We start from the raw sequence: 22239 nt of genomic DNA on the forward strand, positions 1-22239 counted from the left end.
ATGAATAAGAGTTTCCAATTTGTACACAGTAATTTCTACTAACTAAGTAGTCTTTTAGGTATTCGAAGGCTTGATCTTCAACGGCGATGGACCGTAGATCCTTTAGAAGCAATTCATGTACAACTGTATCAAAAGCAGCACTGAGATCGAGCAGTATTAAGATACTACATTTATTTTCATCCATCATTTCTAGCATATCATTTACAACAGAGCAGATGGCTGTCTCCGTAGAGTATGGTTTTCTGTAAGCAGATTGGTTATCAGGCAAAGCTTCTATTACTTTAAGTGATTGACTAGTTGTTCATGAATTACAAATTCAAGCACTTTTGAAACAAAGGAAAGATTCGCAATAGGTCTATATGAGCTTAATTCCTGGTAGTCCAGTGCATTTTTCAGAACTGGTGTGACTATAGCCATTTTGTCAGATTTAGGAAACTTACATTCATCAATGCTTGCATTTGCTATTCTCATTATTATTTTGGCTAGATTAGAAAAGTCTCTCTCTCCAATTACTTCAGATATTGGCATAGGATCGATCGCACAATTTGTTTTCTTTGCTCTCTTGATAATTCTGGTGATGTCATCTTGTATTATGTTGTTAAATCTTATTAATTTTGTCTGTGTGCCTGGTGTATCATTAATCTGATGTTGAGTATTTACAAATGACCTCCGAACTTCAGGATCACATTTCAGCACAGTGGGTGGTCACCCACCCCCTCGGGTCACTTTTCTTCAGGACTACACTTATCTTCTCTTCTATATTATGGATTTGGTCCAGGCAGTGATTTCTTTGAATCAAATCATTTACTACATCATCTCCATCATTATACACATTGCATAACATTATTTTTGGTTTTAGTTTTCCGATTTTTCTCGTTTCAGTGTCAACCACCAATGTCTGAATTTTGTTTGCCGCCTCTTTTCTGATCATATTGTTTGCAAAGTTTACAACAACATTTCCATCCGTAGTTGACCTCGTGTTAAGTATAGGAATGTCTTTAAGTGCTTGTTCAACCTCACGTTTTCTTTCAGTAATTTTAGTTGTTGTATTAGTTGATTTAATTATCAACAGATTTTTTTCCTTAACTTTGTCAGCAAATGTCAGTTTCTCAGGTTTTGGGTCTATCAATGTTTGAAGTGTTGCTTTAATTGATTCCATATTTATGGCAAGAATGTCAACTTTCTCAGTGAGGTCGGTAGTCTGGGTGGAATTTTCTGCGTCTGCGCTAAGGTCTGCAATTTTGTTTTCCCAGTTATCTATTTTCGCATCTTGTTCATTCAGGGCCAGATCTCTCACGTTCACATCTTCCTTCAGTTTTGATATTACTAAATTATTTTGTCTGGCTTCACGTACGCAGTGTGGGCATAACCAATCACGGTTATTCCGTTCATTATCAGTGATGCCTGTCACTATATGCACACATTTCTTATGGTAAAGTCTATTACATTCACATACTATCCATTTTCTCCGTTCTTTCTCCGTGTTACTGTATTACATATGAGGCAGACATGGAGTACTGTTTCTTATCACTTAGGTATCTCCATATAAGACTAACTAATATCTTTTCAATGATATTCTAAGAGAGAAATACAAAGCTAAAACACGACTCAAGGCGTGTATAACAGAACTCCGCACAACACGTCCACAGTCTAGCACACTTCACAGGAAGATGGTCTGGAGCTGGAAAGCAGTAAACTGAAAGTTGTGGTTCAACTGGGATGTATACAGGTCCTTCAACGGTGATTCCTGAAGAGAAAGAGGTGCTTCTGCCTAGCACATGTGGGATTGGTCCTACTCCGTGCCCCTGATGATTGAGTGTGTCTGCTAAAACATTTCTCTTGGTAAGAATGGACCTTGCTGAAAGTTCCATCACGTAGTCGGCTGCCCATGTGCATACTCGATTGTTCAATTGTGAAGGTATGAGAAACAGTACCCCTCCACTTGAAGACATCAGTAATTGGTTTTGTTTTGTAAACGTTTTAATCAATGTTTAATTTTCATATAATCATTACAGTACATATTGTGTTATCTTCTCATTCCAGATTACTGTCTTCTTGCTTTTGTAATCTTGATGGAATTACAGTGCTTTACTGTATTTTTTTAAAGTAAGCATTCACACCAGAGAAACAACAATTATTTTGATAGTACTGTACATTAATATATGAAAATAAATTTTTAAATATACTTAACCGGTGAATATATAATAGCTGACGTCTCCGACGGCCCGACAGATTCCAAAAACTCGCGAGCGATCGCCATGAAGGTTGCGGGTGTGCCCACCAGCGCCGACTATCGGCCAGATACCGCATATACTTCTCAACCACTCCAGTTCTTCTCAGTCCGCTGGGTCTCTATCGGGGAGGAAGGGAGGGCCTTTAATCTTATATATTCACCGGGTAAGTATATTCAAAAATTTATTCTATAAGGAAAATATCATTTTTAAATATTAAACTTAGCCGGTGAATATATATTAGCTGATTCACACCCATGGTGGTGGGTAGAGACCAGTATTAATACAATAAAGGCATATATGCTCAAGAGTTTTTTGACAAATATTTCATAAAAAACCAACTTAAGTATAGGTACCTGGTAAGGAAGCTGACTCTGATGATTACTCTGCCTCATTAGTCCGCTTTCCTCACGAAGCCCAGCCATCCTCTCAGGATGCTGAAAGACTCCCAGGAGCTGTTATATCCAGGGCGAACACCCCTATAACAGGACCTCATCAATACCCTTAATCTGGGTGCTCTCAAGAAACAACATTTGACCACCCGCCAAATCAAAAAGATTGCGAAAGACTTCCTAGTCTTCCGTACAACCCAAGACAAGATTAAAAAACATTTCAAGAGAAGATTAAAAGGATATTGGGATTAAGGGAATGTAGTGGTAGAACCCTCACCCACTACTGCACTCGCTGCAACGAATGGACCCAGGGTGTAGCAGTCCTCATAAAGAGTCTGGACGTCTTTTAAGTAAAATGAAGCGAACACAGACTTGCTCCTCCAAAAGGTCGCGTCCATAATACTTCGAAGAGATCTGTTTTGCTTAAAAGCCACCGAAGTTGCTATTGCTCTCACTTCGTGAGTCTTGACCTTAAGCAAACAATGATCTTTCTCATTTAAATGAGAATGTGCCTCCCGGATTAAAAGTCTAATAAAGTACAATAACGCATTTTTAGACATGGGCAATGAGGGCTTCTTAACAGAGCACCATAAGGCCTCAGAACCACCTCGTATTGGTTTAGTTCGAGCTAAGTAAAACTTAAGAGCTCTAACGGGGCACAGCACTCTTTCAACTTCATTACCTATGATTTTTGACAGACTAGGTATTTCAAAAGATTTAGGCCAAGGACGAGACGGCAGTTCGTTCTTGGCCAAAAAACCAAGTTGAAGAGAACATATAGCTTTATTCGTAGAGAAGCCGATGTTCTTACTAAAAGCATGGATCTCACTGACCCTTTTAGCCGAAGCCAAGCTCACCAAAAAAAGTGTCTTGAGGGTAAGATCCTTCAGGGAGGCTGAATGTAATGGCTCAAACCTGTCTGACATTAGGAACTGTACGACCACGTCTAAGTTCCAACAAGCAGGGGTCGACATACGACGCTCCTTAGAGGTCTCGAAAGACTTAAGGAGGTCTTGGAGATCTTTGTTATTTGATAGATCCAAACCTCTATGTCTGAAAACAGACGCCAACATGCTCCTGTAGCCTTTAATGGTGGGAGCAGAGAGGGAGCGAACATTTCTCAGATGCAGGAGAAAGTCCGCAATTTGCGCTACAGAGGTACTGGAAGAGGAAATAGAGGAGGACTTGCACCACTCTCTAAATACCTCCCACTTCGACTGGTAGACCTTGATAGTAGATGATCTCCTAGCCCTCGCGATCGCTCTGGCTGCCTCCTTCGAAAATCCTCGAGCTCTTGAGAGTCTTTCGATAGTCTGAAGGCAGTCAGACGAAGCGCGGGGAGGCTTTGATGAAATCTCCTTACGTGAGGCTGCCGTAAGAGATCCATCCGTAAGGGCAGACTCCTTGGGACGTCTACCAGCCATAGAAGTACTTCTGTGAACCACTCTCTCGCGGGCCAGAGGGGAGCAACCAACGTCAACCTTGTCCCTTCATGAGAGGCGAACTTCTGTAACACCTTGTTGATGATCTTGAACGGCGGAAATGCGTAAGCGTCCAGGTAAGACCAGTCCAACAGAAAGGCATCTATGTGGGCCGCCTCTGGGTCTGGGACTGGAGAGCAATAAGTTGGGAGCCTTTTGGTCAGCGAGGTCACAAAGAGGTCTATGGTGGGCTGACCCCAAGTCAACCAAAGACTCTTGCACACATCCTTGTGGAGGGTCCATTCTGTAGGGATCACCTGACCTCTCCGACTGAGACAGTCCGCCAAGACGTTCAATTTCCCTTGGACGAACCTCGTCAACAGCGAGATGCCTCGATCTTTTGATCAGATGAGGAGGTCCCTTGCGATGACGAACAGAGCGTGGGAGTGAGTGCCTCCTTGCTTGGAGATGTACGCCAAGGCCGTGGTGTTGTCCGCATTCACTTCTACCACCTTGTTTCGAAGTAGACTCTCGAAACTCGTCAGTGCTAAGTGAACAGCCAACAGCTCCTTGCAGTTGATGTGCAGGCTCCTCTGATCTGTCGTCCAAAGACCCGAACATTCCAGACTGTCCAGAGTCGCTCCCCAACCCAAATCCGACGCGTCTGAAAATAACACGTGGTTTGGGTTCTTGACTGCCAGGGACAGACCTTCTCGAAGACGTATATTGCTGTCCCACCAGCTCAGGCAAGTCTTTACTGGTTCGGAGATCGGGATCGAGACCACCTCCAAAGTTTTGTCCTTGTTCCAATGGGAGTATAAATGGAACTGGAGAGGGCGAAGGTGAAGTCTCCCTAGAGAGATAAACTGTTCCAGGGATGATAGCGTCCCTAGGAGGCTCATCCAACTTCTCACAGAGCAATGGTCTTTCTCTAGCATGAGACGGACTTTGAGCAAGGCTTGCTCTATCCTGGTGGCAGACGGAAAAGCCCGAAAAGCTAGACTCTGTATCTCCATCCCCAAATAGAGAATTGTTTGGGAGGGAGTCAGCTGAGACTTCTCTATGTTCACCAACAGGCCCAACTCCTTTGCAACATCCAACGTCCATTGAAGGTCCTGCAGACAGCGATGACGGGACGACGCTCTGAGCAGCCAGTCGTCCAGGTACAGGGAGGCTCGAATCCCCGACAAATGTAGAAATTTTGCTACATTTCTCATGAGCCTCGTAAAAACAAGAGGAGCAGGGCTGAGGCCGAAGCACAGTGCTCGGAATTGGTACACCACATTCCTGTATACAAACCTCAGATACGGTTGAGAATCCGGGTGTATAGGAACGTGGAAGTACGCATCCTGCAGGTCGAGAGAGACCATCCAGTCTCCCTCTCTGACTGCTGCTAGAACGGATTTGGTGGTCTCCATCGTAAATTTTGTTTTGACAACAAAAACGTTGAGAGCACTGACATCCAGCACCGGCCTCCAACCTCCTGTATGCTTTGGTACTAGGAAGAGACGGTTGTAAAACCCCGGTGATTGAAGGTCCGAGACTTTCACCACCGCCCCCTTCTCTAGCAACTGAGACACCTGCAGATGTAATGCCTGTCTCTTTGACTCCTCTCGATACCTGGGAGAGAGGTCTATAGGGACTTTTACTAGAGGAGGTCTCCGTACAAAAGGTATTTTGTACCCCTCCTTTAGCAACAAAACAGACTCCCGGTCTGCACCCCTCTTCTCCCAGGCCTGCCAGAAGTTGGTCAGTCTGGCCCCTACCGCTGTCTGAAGACGTGGGCAGTCAGACTCTGCCACGGGAGGACTTAGATCCTCTCCTCTTACCTCTCTTACTATCGGCACGAGCGCCTCCCTTACTGGGAGCTCTGCCACGAAAGGGCGGGGTCAATCTCGTCGCTGGAGTATCGAACTTAGGTCTAACGACATAAGAGGATGAAGGAGCAGCCTTACGCGCTGACGTAGCTATCAAGTCATGGGTATCCTTTTGTAATAGAGACGCTGCGATATCCTTAATCAACTGCTGTGGGAACAAGGCAGACGACAACGGCGCAAAGAGTAGCTCTGACCTTTGACAGGGAGTTACCCCTGCAGACAGGAACGAACAAAGAGTCTCCCTCTTCTTAAGGACTCCTGCCGTAAACGTAGCAGCGAGTTCATTAGAGCCATCACGGATAGCTTTGTCCATGCAGGACATAATTTGCACAGATACATCACGGTCAGCTGAAGAGATCTTCCTGCTCAAGGCTCCCAGCGACCAATCCAAGAAGTTAAAAACTTCAAAGGCCCTATAAACCCCTTTGAGGAGATGATCAAGGTCCGAAGAGGACCAGCAAACTTTTGAGCGTCTCATGGCCAGACGATGAGGAGAGTCTACGAGGCTTGAGAAGTCTCCCTGGGCAGAGGCAGGTACTCCCAAGCCGAGAACTTCTCCCGTGTCATACCAGACGCTCGCTCGAGAAGCCAGTTTAAAAGGGGGAAAAGCAAAGGCTGTCTTCCCCAAACTCCTCCTGGTCATCAACCAGTCGCCTAGTAAACGCAAAGCTCTCTTAGAAGAGTGAGAGAGCACTAGCTTAGTAAACGACGGCGTCGAAGCAGCTAGGCCCAGCGTGAACTCTGATGGAGGCGAACGAGGAGCAGCAGTCACAAAATGGTCAGGAAAAAGTTCCTTAAAAATCAGCATGATCTTTTTAAAATCAAGAGGGGGCTGAGCAAACTTTAGGCTCCTCTCCATCTGAAAAAGTCCCCAAAGGCATATCCGTTGGAAGGCGATCAGCGACTTCCTCATCCGACGGAACTTCGTCCGACAACTGCCGAGTCTCGTGATACGGAGAGACATGCCGAGGAGGCAACGCTTGACAGGCAATGTCAACAAGCGACGGAGCAGCAGCAACAGCTGAGGAAACGACGTCACGCCACGGCTGAAAGGACTGAAAATCTTGTGACTGACAAACAACAACAGCTTGAGTTGATTGTCGTTCGACATCACGTCGAGACTGCATTGACTGCAGGGTCTGAACAGGCAAAACAACTTCCGACTGCGGTGACAGACGCTCAACGTCACGTCGAGGCAACGGAGTCGGTCGGCGAACGTCAGTGCGGGGCTGCGGTGGAAGCTGCTGAACGTCAGTCCGAGACTGCAGCAAAGGGGGTTCCACGTCACGTGACTGACGTGAATGACGAGGAACACGACTAGCATCGCGTTTCAAAGCACTAGAAACGTTAGCACTAACATCAAACGGGCGAGAAAACACTCGTTTAGGCGGCTAAAGGCCAGAGTCACGTTCATCGCACTGGCGAACCGCAAGCAAAGGATCATCGTGAACCTGTTCATGCTCATAACCTTCCATAAGGGAGGAAAGCCTAGACTGCATGTCCCGCAGGACAACCCACTTCGGGTCAACGGGAGTCGGAACGGGCCGTGACGTCGGTAACGTCTGCGCTGGCAAAATATTGCCTCTACCGAGACCCTCGGACTCCGTGTTACACTTTCGCTTAACAGGCGAACAGTCATCCGATGACTGCAAGTGGTCAGAGCTGCCCCAATGGCTACAGCCAGGACGCTGGACCTGTCCTGAAGGGACTGACTTGCGCTTTAAGGGCCTAGATACCTTGCGCCAAGGTTTCTTATGCGACAAGTCGTCGGAGGACGAGGAGAACTTAGTCTCACCCGTCTTATGGTAAGGACGTTCTAGACGAGAAACGTCTGATACCAAAGAGGGAACGTCTGTATGCTAGTTTACACCTCTCGCCCCCTTAAGTCCTACGACATTACTTCTCCCTGGTGCAGGGGAGCCTGAAAGAGGTCTCGGACTAGGGGAGCGACAAGCACGAACAGACGAACCCTGGGTCGCAACACTAAACACATTTTGCCCACTTTTCACTTTACCACTTAGATTTTCTGCTTTACCACTTTGGCACTTCAACAACTTAACATCGGACATAATGCTTGAATCGCTAAAAACATATCATCCCGCATAGACGGTTCATGAGTGCTAGCAGGGGGTTCAGGAACAACCACTACAGGGGAAGGATTAGGTTCAGGGGCATGGGAGGAGGAAAATTCCAAACATCTAGATGAGCTTCTCCTCACCCTATCTCTTTCGAGCTTACGAGTATACTTTTCATACTCTAGCCATTCGAATTCCGACAAGACCACACACTCCTCACACCGATCTCCTAATTGACAGGATTTACCCCGGCAATTAGAACAAACAGTATGAGGGTCGATAGAGGCCTTGGGAAGACGTTTGTTACAATCTCTCGCACACTTGCGATATACAGGAGAAGGGTCAGCCATTTTGAACAACCAGAGAAAATCCAAATCAAAGCCAATTTCATCAACAAGAAACACAAGCCAAAAAAGGGTTTCAAGAGTTTTATTGAAGAAACACACCAACACAGCGAAAGCCAATAAAACAACCAAAACAAAGTACTTCACCAATTCGGTAGAAAACTCGAGGTCTAAAGCGAGCGGAACCAATGTTGTCGGCGACACCGACAGAGAAGAACTGGAGTGGTTGAGAAGTATATGCGGTATCTGGCCGATAGTCGGCGCTGGTGGGCACACCCGCAAACTTCATGGCGAGTTTTTGGAATCTGTCGGGCCGTCGGAGACGTCAGCTATTATATATTCACCGGCTAAGTTTAATATTTAAAATTGTATTTTACTTAATATAAACCAGAGTTCTTTAAATAAGAGAATAATAACAGTGATTCTAGAATACAGCAGTTAAAAATTCTATAACGAGGTGTATGTAGTTGGCCAGTGGTTACCGGCCAGGACAGGCAAATCCCTCCCCGTGCTTGCTCACTGAGTAGTCAATTTGATTGCAGCTGGGACTTTCTATGTGGTGATGGCAGGAAAGTATGAGTAAAGGACTCATTTGTAAAGTTAAGAAAAATACAAATTACTTCTAAATTCGTAACTTGCTACGGCATAAATACAAACCTTCGTCCTTTACACAGGAGACTCATCCTTAGCCAAAAGGAAGTCTCCGTTCCAACTGGTTGGAAAACTAATCCCAGGATTCCCAAGCTTGATCTCAGTGGGTCTGCGAGTTTTAGGATCCTTACACCTTGTGTGGTATGACTACAGTATCCCAGTGGGTCCATGCCCCGTGCAATAAAGGACACACAGGTATATGCTACTGGGTTTGCCTGGTTCCAATCAAGAAGACTCTACATCATGATGGATCTGCTTGGTTAATCCTTGCAGTCAAAAATAGCAATAGGTTTGCCTGGTTACTACACACTCCCCTCGTACGGAGTGTGGGAACTGACACTTTTATATTGTACTAGAACAGCTGCAGGCTGAGTGGGACTTACCTGCATCTGAATCGAGTCCAGCTGGCAGAGTTTGCTATGCTGCATCCTAAGAGAGGAGAAGACTGAAAGGAAAGGATAGTTTTTCTTTCCTTCGTCCCAGAGTTATACTGTACATAACCTCTGCCCTTGATCCAATGCTAAGGGTCCTGTGAGAGGAGCCAAGGTAGCTAAACCACATGCTGACGTTCTACAGGCCCAAGGAAAAAGCTTCTAGAGACCTGAGGGTCAATTCCCCCTGATAAGGGGAAGTAAATGTTGTCTGACATTTCCACACCCCCTGTCTGTAGTATCTGCATGACAGAGAGATTCTTCTTCAATGTCAGGGTTGTACTGTGCTTACTCACCTGACATTGTGTGATCTAACTTAAGCTCTTCCTGGGGAGGCAGGTGAGGAAGGTAAATGCATCTGGCTAATGATCTCTTAGTCATAAATAAACTGTTTCTGGTCATATTTTTCTTTACCCTCCCTGTGCCAACAAAAGGTGTTACAGGTGTGGTAGAATTGTGTGTATCCATTCTTGAGCTAGCACTGCAGCACCCTCATCAGACAGACAAGCAAGAGATCAGGATTGTTGGTCACCTCCCTAAGGCTCGTCGTGTTCTGAAATGATAAAACCTGGGATCAGGAATTGATGGATACTGTGTTTACCACAAACTCGGGATGAAGGAAAACAGGAAAACAAGACCTGCACCCATCCCTTTGGAATGGAAGACCTTAAAAGAACCATGCTATCTGAGGGTTCAAGGACCATTTGGAATTTTGGAGCCACTTACTTATGTCTTCCTGTTCAGTTTGCCTCCAATGACATTTTTATTGCCTGGAATGAGAAGGGCTGTGGGAGTAATTGAGATGATCCCTTGTTAGTACACATATGTCAGTACAGTTGTATTGTCGCTCATCAACACCAACAATTAACTAGTGAAAAGAAGACAACACTGCTGAGTGGCAGACAAGCTGCACGTATTACCAACCCATATGTATGGTATCTGCACTCTTGCTTGGACCCTTGTCCTGATGTCATGTTGACAGAAGTGTGCTCTCCAACGTTTTTTAGAGGAGTCTGAGAACAGATGAGATTCTGGAAGAGGCATCAACAGGAAAGATCCCCTCAGAAGGTTCATTCCATCCAGCCACCATTCTAGGTCTTGCCTGGATTCATCCTCTATTGATATCAATTGCAGAGGATGGTCGCAATGTTGAGACAGAGTCCTTCCAATTCTCAATGGAATGACCTTAGACAAAACAGACCGTTTGGAACAAGACATTCCCGGAAAACTAATTGACCCAGGAGCTTCTGCCAATGACAACTGGTAGTTGGTGTTATCAAAAGGAGGGGAAGTGCTGCCATGTCATAAGATGGGAAGATCTTCCTGAGGGCAGTGCCAATGTACATTCTGAGATAAGCAAGTCTTTGGATTAGTACTAGCATGGACTTCTTCCGATTCACCATGATCCCTAGATTGTGACAGAACAAAAATGAGTTTGGCTTGGAGAAGGAAAAGGGCTTCCTCCGAGTCTGCCAATATCAGCCAATCATCTAGGTACTGTTCTTAAAATCTTTTATTTTGATTGTTTATTACTTCTCTTATAGTTTATTTATTTCCTTGTTTCCTTTCCTCACTGGGCTATTTTTCCCTGTTAGAGCCCTTAGGCTTATAGCATCTTGCTTTTCCAACTAGGGTTGTAGCTTACCTTACAATAATAATAATAATAATAATAATAATAATAATAATAATACCATAAGAAATGAATGCTACTGGCATGTGCGCACGCTGAAATTGCGTGAAGACTGGTGAATACTTGTGGTGCTGTTGAGAGCCAGAAAAAAAGCACCTTGAACAGGAAATTTTTGCCGGACACAACAGAGCGAAGGTACTTCCTGAAGGCAGGAGGATCTGAGATCCGGAAGTACATGTCTTTGAGGTCTATTGATCGGCTGTGGCTGCAATCCCTATCTTGAACACTGTTGTAGAACAAACTAATTCAGGGCTGATGGGTTTATGACTAGACTCCCACCTTCCGACCTCTTCTTTCTTTACAAGAGTTGGCTGAAGAAGCTTGCCAACATTGACCACTTGGAGAGAGTCCTTCTCTAGCATAGACTGAACTTCTGCTCAAAGGGCTACATTTTTCACCAATCCTTGATGACAAGACGTTGACGTTGCTGGTAGAGGAATTAGAGGAGGGGAGTGACGAACGGGAGAGGTATCCAGACTGACGGACGTCTACCTTCCATTTTCTGCCGTGATACCAACATTTCCTTCATCTGGATAGCAGGAATCTCCCCACAGGTAGCAACGAGGGAGGAGTTCCCCCACTAATGAGGTTGTCATTCCCTTTGCGTCTGCTTAACCTGTGCAGCAGATCCACTTGTACCGCTTGAGCAGGTAGGCTGGGGGTGGCTGGGGGGTACCCAGCTGCCTCAATATATACTCTCACAGCAGTGAGGTACGTCACTTTTGATTGCAGGCAGGACTTCTGGGAGACAGGTGATGGCGGGCCAATTTATATAAATAACTCCTGGTTAGTATTAGTTAGGGAAAAATACAAATTATCTCCGAATTTGCCATTTGTTCCCATACTAACAAACCTTCTGTTACTTATTTGGATGACTCACTCTTAGGTGGGTCCAAGTCCTAAGTCTGGCATGGACATTGACCCGGTTTTACCTAGTACAGTATATGACTGTGGTCTGCAGAAAACTTTGACACCTCGCTAAAATATACAAAGTGAGTATAATAGCGGCCTGTGCAATACAGTGTAATAGAATTAGTTGTCTTGTATGAACACCTTCCGGGTTTATATAGGAAAAGCAAGACGTATCCCATTGCTTTCCTCGCAGAAAGCAATGGGGACGTAGACAGTATAAAAATTTATGACTTTTACTAGGCTAGACAAGGGAAGTGATAATTACCTGCTGTGGTTGAAGCCAGCTTGCATAGGGACCCATGGTGCTGTACCCCAAGGGAGGGGAAGATGCAGAAAGGAAAGCCAGACATTCTCTCATTCATCTCAGTCTTAACCTGGGTAACCAATGCCCTCAACCAACTGCTACTTGTCCACCAAGGAGCCTGAGGTATCTTAAACCACTTGTTGAGCAGCCACCACAGGACCGACAGTGAACATATCGAGTCTCCTCTGGGTCACGTCTTCTAAGTAATGGGCTGTAAAGGTGGTCTGTCTCTTTCACACACCCACTTGAAGTACCTGCAACACGGAGAAGTTGCGTTTCAATGCCAGGGAAGTGCTGATTCCCCTGACATCATGGGCTCTAGGTCGGTGAGCCAGAGGAGGATCGGGAGCCAAGGCTCTTTCGATCACTTGGCAGATCCAGGAAGAAACGGTGTTCTTAGTGATCCTCCTCTATCCCCTTTACTCTCCCTAAGCTAATAAACAGAGGTGTTAGTCGGGGCTGTGTTGCTGCAGTGCATTCAAGATAGTATCTCAAACTCCTCACTGGGGATAGTAACAACTGGTCTGGGTCATTGGTTACAGAACGAAGACTCGCAATCTGAAAGGGCCTGAATCTATGGTACAGTACCCCAGGATTTTGAGTCTTATCAATGAATTCAGGGACTAATCTGAGTGTCACTTCCCCCCATCCCCTTGAATGGGTGATGTCATACGAGAGGCCATGAAGTTCAATGACTTTCTTTGCCGAGGCTAAAGCGAGGAGGAACGCCATCTTCAAAGTGAAGTTTCGGTCAGTTGCATGGCGTAATGGTTCGTAGGAACGTCCTTATAGGGACCTTAAGACGCGAACCATGTTTCAAGGAGGAGGTCTAATCTCTGACTGCGGGCAAGTGATCTCATAACTCCGTATGAGTAAAGAAAGCTCCAACGAAGAGGAAATGTCAACTTCTTTCAGTCTAAAGGTGAGGCTTAAGGCTGTGCGATAACCTTTCACCACAGAGACCGAAAGGAGCTTTTCCTCCAAAAGGTATACAAGAACCTCTGCTAATACTGGAATAGTGGCATCAAGCGGAGAGATATTCCTTCCACGACACCAACCACAGAATACTCTCTATTTTGCCTACTAGAGTGAGGCTGAGGACTTTCGCAAGTAACTGGACATTCTCTCCGCAACTTGTCATGAAAAGCCCTTCTGAGAGAGGAGACGCTGGATAGTCTCTGAGCATGAAGTCGAAGCGACTGAACGGTCCTGTGAAAGATGTTCGCGTGTGGTTGTTTGAGTAGATCTGGTCTTGGAGGAAGCTCTCTCAGTAGTTCTACTGGGAAGTGCAGGATGTCTGGAAACCACTCTGCGTGATGCCACATAGGAGCTACAAGGGTCATCATTATATCTTTGAACGATCTGGTCTTATTGAGCAGTCTTCTCATCAGTCAAAACGGGGGAGAGGCGTAAGCTTGCTGTTCAGAGATGTTGCGAACAAATCTACAGTCGGGGAACTCCACAAAGTCGGGACTTTGATGGCTATCTGACGATTCCAAGACCATTCGGAGCCTACTATCTAAGTCGCTCTGCTCAGATTGTCCGCGAGCACATTCCTCTTGCCGGGAATGAAGCGAGTTGATACACACACCAAATAATCTTCTGACCATCTGAGGACCTTTATTGCAAGATGGCATAGAGGCTGTGAAAAAGTATCGCCCTGTTTGTTTATGTAAGCCACTACTGTGGTGTTGTCACTCATCCACACCACAGAGTGACCTGCCAGCAACTGTTGGAACTGATGAAGAGCTAGGTAAGCTGCTCTCATCTCTAGAAATTTTATGTGCTGGTACCTTTCTCACTCTTGACCAAATGCCAGAGATTGCATGGTGCAGCATGTGAGCGCCCCCCCCCCCCCCCTTCTTCTGAAGCATCTGGGAAGAGCATCAAATCCGGAGGGGGAACGAGAATATTCTGGCTTCGTCGAAGGTTTTCATCTTCCAACCACCAATTCAAATCCGTCACCTGATCCCAAGTTATAGGAACTCGAGTGTCTTGTGGATTGGAGTGTTGGTTCCGGCCGGACTTCAGCTACCATTTCAGATATCTTACCTGAGGCGGCTGTCTGGAACTAGATGGATGAGAGAGGTTACATGGCCTTTCAGACTCGACCAACGAGAGGCCGGAAGGACCTCTTTTCTGAGGAAGGGCGCGGGCACTTCCCTCAGTCTGTGTACTCTTTCATCTAATGGGAAGACTTTCTCTTGGATGGTGTCTATTATCATAACGAGGTGTACCAGCCTTTGTATAGGTTGCAGTAATGACTTCCCATGGTTTATCAGGATCCCCAGATCCTAACAAAACTTGAGAAGCTTGTCTCGGTGACGGAGAAGGGTTGTCTCCGAGTCTGCTAGGAACAGCCAGTCGTCCAGATATCTGAGAAGATGGATGCTATTCCTGTGAGCCCAAGATGACACTAGGGCGAACACTCTAGTGAATACCTGAGGAGCTGTTGCAAGGCCGAAGCATAGAATCTTGAACTAGTATGTCACTTAATCTTGTATGAATCTTAGATACTTCCTTGAAGACGAATGGATTGGAATCTGGAAGTATGCGTCCTTCAGTTCCAGTGCGCACATGAAGTCCCCTCGACGAACTGCTTGAATGACCGTGTCTGCCGTCTTCATTCTGAACCGAGTCTGTTGCACAAACTTGTTCAGAAGAGAGATCGATGACTGGTCTCCAGCCTCCAGTCGCCTTTTCACAAGAAAAATTAGACTGTAGAAGCCTGGGGACCCGTCCGCAACCTTTTGGAAAGCGCCCTTCTGCAGCATGGTCTGGACTTCGGCCCTTAGGGCCAGCTCCTTTGCTTATCCCTTTGCATAGAGGCTTAGAAGCACTGGATCCCGAGCCCGAGGAGGAAGAGATTGAATGAATGGGACGCGATACCCTAGAGCGATCACTTTGACCGTCCAGAGTTCTGTCCCGTGAAGCTCCCACCTCTGCCAGCGGCACTGTAGGCATCCTCCCACAGGTGGTAGGTGAGGAGGAATGGCATTCCTATTGGGAGTGACCACCTCAGCCATTTCCCTTTCTTCCCTTCTTTCCTCTGAAGAACTTGGTCCCTTTCTGGCGTTTGGATGGAAAGGGCCGCTTAGACACCTTAGAAGGTCCGGAGGACCTAGAAGTTGACAGGTGAGAAGAAAAAGGTCCTTGCCGAGTCTGAGATGACTAGGAAGGTCTACCATAGGGCCTCGATAACATGGCCCTATGGAATAGAGAATCGATCGACGATTTCCTCCATTGCTCAGCAGCCCTCTCTATCTCTTCTGGAACAATGAGAGAAGAACCCTCAAGGGTGGAGTTGCTCAACCAGGAGACTTCCACCTTCAGCACCTGCTTATGGAATTTCTCGATGAAGGTATGCCTTCTCTGGAGTATGGCATTCACCCACAGGTTGACAACATAGTGCGACAGGACCTCAAGAGTTCAAGTACCTGACAACAGGAAAGACTCCAAAGTCTTCCTGGCCGACTCCTTTGATAGATTGTGGGAGCGAACCATGAAGCCTAAGGATCCCAGCCATAGATCAAGCCACGAACCAGCCTACATGGCATACTTCACGCCTCTCTCTTTGTTCAGGAGCTCAACTGCCGAGAGGGAGGCCCTCAGAGAGGAGAGGGTTTGAGTCAGGAGATCCTTCGTTAGAGACTCTACTGAAGGATTGAGGGACATGGTGGAAGAGGTTCCCCCTTCGATCTCATAATACTTCCTTTGTAAAACAAAAAGATGTGGAAGGGACCGGGAGGAGAAACCTTCCCTCAAGGAACTAGAAGTTCCAGCTATCTGGACGATAGCTTTCCTTTTGGCGGCTGTCAAACCTTTAGACAAGGGCAAAGCGGCACTGGACCTGGAAGGCTTCTGGGTCTTGAATATTTCATTGAGAACCACATCCTTCCTCTCCTGAATAATGGAACCAGGAGTAGACAGCCTACTGATGGCTCTCATGCAAGCGAGGACCTGCCAAAAGATGTGCTCTGACTCATGTCTCTCTTTGTTTAGAGTGGTAGTTCAGACTAGCCGCCTTTGGAAGATTCTTGTCATCAGAATCCACCTCCAGGCTCACATCCAGTCTGGGGTACGTCAGGGTCATCAACTATATCACTAGAGGGACCCGCCACAGGGGACCTTCTCTGTGCATCAGCCACACGAGCTAACCTTGCCGCAGCGTTCTTGGGTTTCGTCTTGGTGTCCTTCGATTCCCTATGCACAGGACATTCCTCTGCGGTCTTAGGAGGGGAACTTGCGAGGTCTTCGAGGCACCTGACGATGCTTTAGAAGCAGGAGCTGAAGGCTTGAAGAAATAAGACGCTGGTCCGGAGGCACTACCTAAATCTCTTGAGGATTGAAGGGATGGATGGTTATCTCTCTGGGAGAGCCTAAGTCCCTACTCATCCTAGGATGGATGATGTCAGCATGTGGTGAAGTTACGTCTCTCATCCTCCTTTTCTGTCTCTTAGTCATTGTTTCCCTTGCCTTCACTGGCATAAAGGTTAGGTTGGCCATATTGGAATCAGATTCTTGAGGACCTTCTGCATGCAATTGGGGTGGAGGTGATCTGCGAGAGTTGTCAGATGTTGATCTCCTAAGATCTTGACTCCCAATGGACGAACTAGACGAGGGTTCCGAGGGAATCCTCGGGGTTGCCTTGACTGGAGCAGTCAGAGGTTGTGGCAGTGGAGCAGCCACATTCAGACTTCAGCAGGGTGGTGAGAAAAGTACTCGCCCACACAGGAAATTCTGCTCCCCTAGGCAAGTCCTGGGCTTCACTTGGAGGTCTAGGAGAAGAACGTCCTTTGAGGGGGACACTAGAAGGAGCTTTAGTCGACGCAGGGGAGAGTCTCTGAGGCAGAGGAACACATTCTCTCTGTGGATGAGAAGGACGGTCCGGACTAATAGGAACGTTAGCGAACCTATTAGGCGGCTCCTTGAAACCCTCTGGAAAGGGTTTCGGCCTGCCGCTGGAGGTGGAAGAAGCTGAATTGCTCGCAGAAATGGTCAATTTGCTCCCGAAATTACAAGATTCGCGCGCAAAACAGAGTTTCACGCGTCGATGGATGCAATTCATGGGCAGAAGTGCTCGCAACAGGAGCACTAAGAGCCACACAGGAAGAGGATGGTCTAATGCCTTCCTGCTGCCTCAGAGAAGCACCTATGTCCGACGGAGTTGGCAGAAGAGGCATCTGAGTAGGAACAACTCTTATCGTTGGAGAACGTGTCACAGTGAGACGCATTTCCAAGCGTCGTCACATAGGCGAACGCTTTGCTAATACTTCCCAGGCAGTGAAAGGCAATGGAAGTTTAGTTGGACGCCTGTCTGAGGAGTGGTCATTCTCATAATCAGGTTCAGTCCGAGGTCGTTTGGGAGAAGGTCGGGTTGAGGGGCTACTATACGCGCTGATGGACTACGTGAGCGCCTACCTCTACCTCTAGACGAGGAATGTTTAGACCTTGATTGCGAACGAGCGGTTCATGATTGCGAACGAGCTGTTCGTGAACGGAAGCGTCTAGCTCTCGTTCGAGAACGGCGTGAACGTTGCCTTGTGAGCGTGAATGTCGGCCTCACGAACATGAACGCCGCTCTCGTGAACGGCAGCGTCGTCCTCACGAGCGTGAGAGGCCTAGAACGCGAGTGTCTGGAACTGGGTCAGGACTGTGCTTGTGATCGTGCAGTACGTGATCCCAAGACTTCTCCTTGTGAAGAGGAACGCCTCCGAGGAAAGCGTTGAAACTGGGGGTCTCGTGAGCACGAAGCTCTAGAGCGGGAGCGCCTTCTAGAAGAAGTGTGTTCGGATCGTGATGACCTATGATCCATCAGATCTTTCAATCATCGCGAACGGCAATCAGGGGAAGTGTATCCAGAAGGGCGAGGCGATGGTGATGCTCGTCTTTTAGCGCTGCTGGTGGTAGGAGCACTGGTCCCCAGAAGATCAAAACCTGCAACCTACGAGTTCCTATGAGGAGAAACAAGGGATTGAGGGTTACAGGACGACGAGGTCCCTGGATGGCGAGAGGGTTCGTCGGTAAGAGGCCGTTGGAGAGGCGAACACGAGCGATCAACTCGTTCGCACAAGGAACGGCCACGAGAGGGCGAAAGATGAACTTCGCCCAGTTCCAGAGCGTCAGATGTTGAAGGCTCTGGAGAAGGATCCATCCTGACACTGCACTGAAGAAGACACAGCAGCTCCTCATTTGAAGGGGGGGTCCCGAAATCCCTAAGGTTGGCCACATCTGCAAAAGATCTGAAAGGGAAAACGGCTCCCCGGCGGCTGGAGGTGAAGTTGATCTTCTAGGGGAAGCAACAACCCTCCCCAGTACCCCCAGGGTTGCCAAGGAGTTAGTCGGTCTGCGCTCCTACTCGATCATCCCTCGGAAGAGCACGAGCGAGAAGGAGCTTTTGAAAGAGATTTGGGCTGTGAGACGAAGAAGAACGCGCTTTCCTTGCCCCTGCACCGTCCAAATTTCTCCCACTGGGAGGCAGGCCACTCCCTACAATCTGCGCAGGGCGAACCCTGCTCGCATCGATGCCCTCTGTAAAAAAGGACACAAAGAGTGCGGGTCGGTCTCCAACGATGACTGTAGGTACTGCACGCGGCACCTTCGTGCCCTGGACAGGTTCGCATGAGAGCAATTGTAGAGAAAACATGCACACCTGGAAAGAAAAAGAAAATGAAAAAGTCCAATGACAGTCTAGAGAGAGAGTACATGTTCGATCTCTACCGAGCCAAAAGAAAAAGTGAAGTACCTCACTGCTGTGCGAGTAAATATATAGGTGGCTGGGTACCCCCCAGCCTACCTGCTCAAGCGGTTAGGCAGGGTTGCCACCTCGCACTTTAAGACTAAAGGCTACTTTTCAGCTTCGCCGAAAGATAATCCAAATAATTAACGGAAGGTTTGTTAGTATGGGAACAAAAAATATTTTTAAAACATTAACAACATTAAAACGTATATTTCGTATATAAACTATAAAAAGATTTATATCAGTCTGTTCAGACTGCTCCAGTAGCAGTCTGATCGCAAACAGGGAAGACCACCTAATAGTATGCTAATGCAGTCATGAACTAATAGACGAGCAAACAGGCGAGTGCAAAGAAACACAAAAGCTCGTCATCTTTACTTTCGACCTGGGTGAAGGATTGGGAAAGACTTGTCTTTCCGACTGAGAGAAAAACGGTAGGAATCACGAATAAGTAACTCCTATTTCAATCAAAATGGGGAAAATGGCAGAGCCCTTTTTCTTTTCTGCGACTGGCGGTGTGCTCTAAGAACAATGAAAGCAAGACTACCCTATCGGTACAGTACTAAGAAATGAAGGTGCAGTAGAGGTGAAGGAGTAACTTGAAGTTCTCTTTCTATCGCATGGGTAACGATGTTTCATTCCTCAACTATAATGAACTGTACATTATCAGCCTTATTCCACCCTTGTGAGAGAATAAACAGCAGAAATGCTATTAAACAAGAACAAAAAAGTATACCGGCAGGTACTGTACACAGAAACTGTCAGTCAACTACAGTTGCTGGGAAACTGAAAACCCTTATGATCTCTCGTGAATAAAGTAAAAGTACATACATACAGTACTACTGTATTCGGTGACTGAAAAAACAGTGGTTACTCAGTGTGATGGCAGTGGAGGGCGTGGGCTTTCCCACCAGTAACTATCGGCACCTCGTTATAAATCTTGACATCTAAGTTCCAGCAACACTGAAAACATACAGTACTCCTATTAAAAGACGAGGGTTTATATCCGTTTAGGAACAACTCTTTTTATATATTGCATACCTCTAAAGAAAAATGATAAAATGTTCAACTTTTTCCTTCCTTTACAACATGAATATACATTTTACAAACTAATTCTGTCATTATTGTTAACCAAAACTATTATTATCTATAATACCCATTGTCATAAAACAAGAATAAAAGCATATGCCACAATGTAAACGTACTATTAAGATCAATTGTAAGTAACTAAGAAAGCTTTACACACTTATCTTTGTGTAAGTACTGTACTAAAGTACTTATGCAAAATTACTAAAGATTGCATTCCAAAAATATAAACCTCAGCCTACACTAAATCCCCTAGGCAAGATGAAATGGCCTCGACTCGCATCCCATGGGTCTTAGGTTTGAGACCCAATGAATACCAGATAGTTTTTATTCGGAAAGAGTTCACAACCTTACATGTCCTTTGTGATGCAAAAGCTGAGCAAAGTTTGACAGCGAGGGGAGGGTGGGGGGGGGGGGGGGGGGTTAAGGGAAACAAGCAAAGTAGAAGGCTACAATGTGAGTGAATTTCACAGCTGAAGGGACACTGTAAAAAAAACCTTTACTGAGCAATGTGAGGGGCATCGACAGTGCTACCCACTATGATGATAAATTTACTAAACAGAGGGTTTTGAAATATTCAAAGACTGAACTTGGTGTTTGTTACTAATCATTATCTAGTGAATAATATTGGGGTAGATTTGCAACTGGTCAACTATCTCCCATGAAAAATTGTATAAAATATAAGTTACGAAGAGTATCTCAAAATCTAAGAATATTGTATTACCTTACCTGACCGATTATTCATTGACGGAATTTCATGTTAAAACTCCTTTACATTACAATACTTGCCATAAAAACATTGATATAGCCTATGATGCATCGTATTCCGAAACAGTGCTATGCAAATTATGGGGGGAGGGAGGTGACCTAGGTGGCATAGGCCCATAGTCAGGTTAGGTTAGGTTGGATGGGTTTCCATTAGGCAAAGACATATCCCATTGATTTCATAACGCTGTTATTTAATAATACCGTACCATGAGGTTAACATAACTCTTTTTACCCTGTTTACAATACCAATATATTTACAAAGATGTCAGATGTCCTCAAATATATTGTACAGGATATGTAGCCAATTCCTTCAAGACATGCATTAAGTTAAAACCTTAGCTTTAATTAATGATAATGAAAATCATGAAGCCTGTAGCATTTCTAATGGAAATTATATGTTATATCTAGTCTAGGTATATTGAAATATATGAGTTTCAACCAAATACAGCAATTGGTCGGTCAAGCATGTAATAAATGACAAAAATTGATTGTAATTGTAAGTACAGATATTTACCTATATACGTTTCTTCGCTGGAATAAGTACACAAATGCAGTGTTGCAAGATGGGTTAGTCCAAAAATCCCCAAATCTCATGATAAAAAAATTCCCCCAAACAACCTCAAAGATCCCCATTTACAAAAAATATATTTCCTTCTGATTATGTAGGCTTTACTTATAAAGAAAATACTATTTTACTCATCTTCCTTTCCCTTTCATAGACATTTGTACAGAATATTCCCATCAGACACCCGAAATCCCTAAATCTGGCAACACTGCGACAAATGGATCATGGATAATGAAATTTACGAAACACACACAAGGACTTAAATTAAACACTCACACAAGGACTCCTAAATTTCTTACGGTTTCGATGAGCGAGCTATGAAACCATCTTCGTTATTTATCAAAGATTTTCCCTTACAATTCCTGTGACTTTTTTTTTTCATCTGCCATAAACTTTTCTAATGTAATTCTATTACCTTTTTTTCCCTTCTTCTTGAAAGAACGTCATCAGTAAGAGCCCGTGCCAGAATCTTATCTGAAAAAAAAAAAAATCAGACTTTAAAGGATCAATGTACAGTATGGTAATCGCATTATAAATGAAAATTAAGTAATTATGGCTTGATATGGTACATGGGAATTAATATATGCAGTAGTTATACAGTACATACAGCTTATATATTTTTATATATAAAGTACATTACAAGTTTCGATTCATTACATATTTTTATTTACAAATTTTGGTATGGATCATACAGCTTGAAATGAAATGTGAAATATTATTACTATTATTATCACGAACTTTGATCTAAACTCT

The 22239-nt window shown here is 45.5% G+C and overlaps 1 long non-coding RNA gene across 1 annotated transcript in view; it reads right to left on the reverse strand.

Annotated features, from left to right (window-relative positions):
• Nucleotides 1–21653, reverse strand: part of LOC137628895 (uncharacterized) — a 28318-nt gene extending 6665 nt beyond the window's left edge. The window contains exon 1 of the long non-coding RNA XR_011041408.1: nucleotides 21436–21653. This is a non-coding gene — a long non-coding RNA (uncharacterized lncRNA). The remainder of the gene's footprint in view (nucleotides 1–21435) is intronic.
• Between the last annotated feature and the right edge of the window lie 586 nt (nucleotides 21654–22239).

This window comes from Palaemon carinicauda, chromosome 36 (genome assembly GCF_036898095.1).
Source record: "Palaemon carinicauda isolate YSFRI2023 chromosome 36, ASM3689809v2, whole genome shotgun sequence".
NCBI classification, from domain to species: Eukaryota; Metazoa; Arthropoda; class Malacostraca; order Decapoda; family Palaemonidae; genus Palaemon; species Palaemon carinicauda.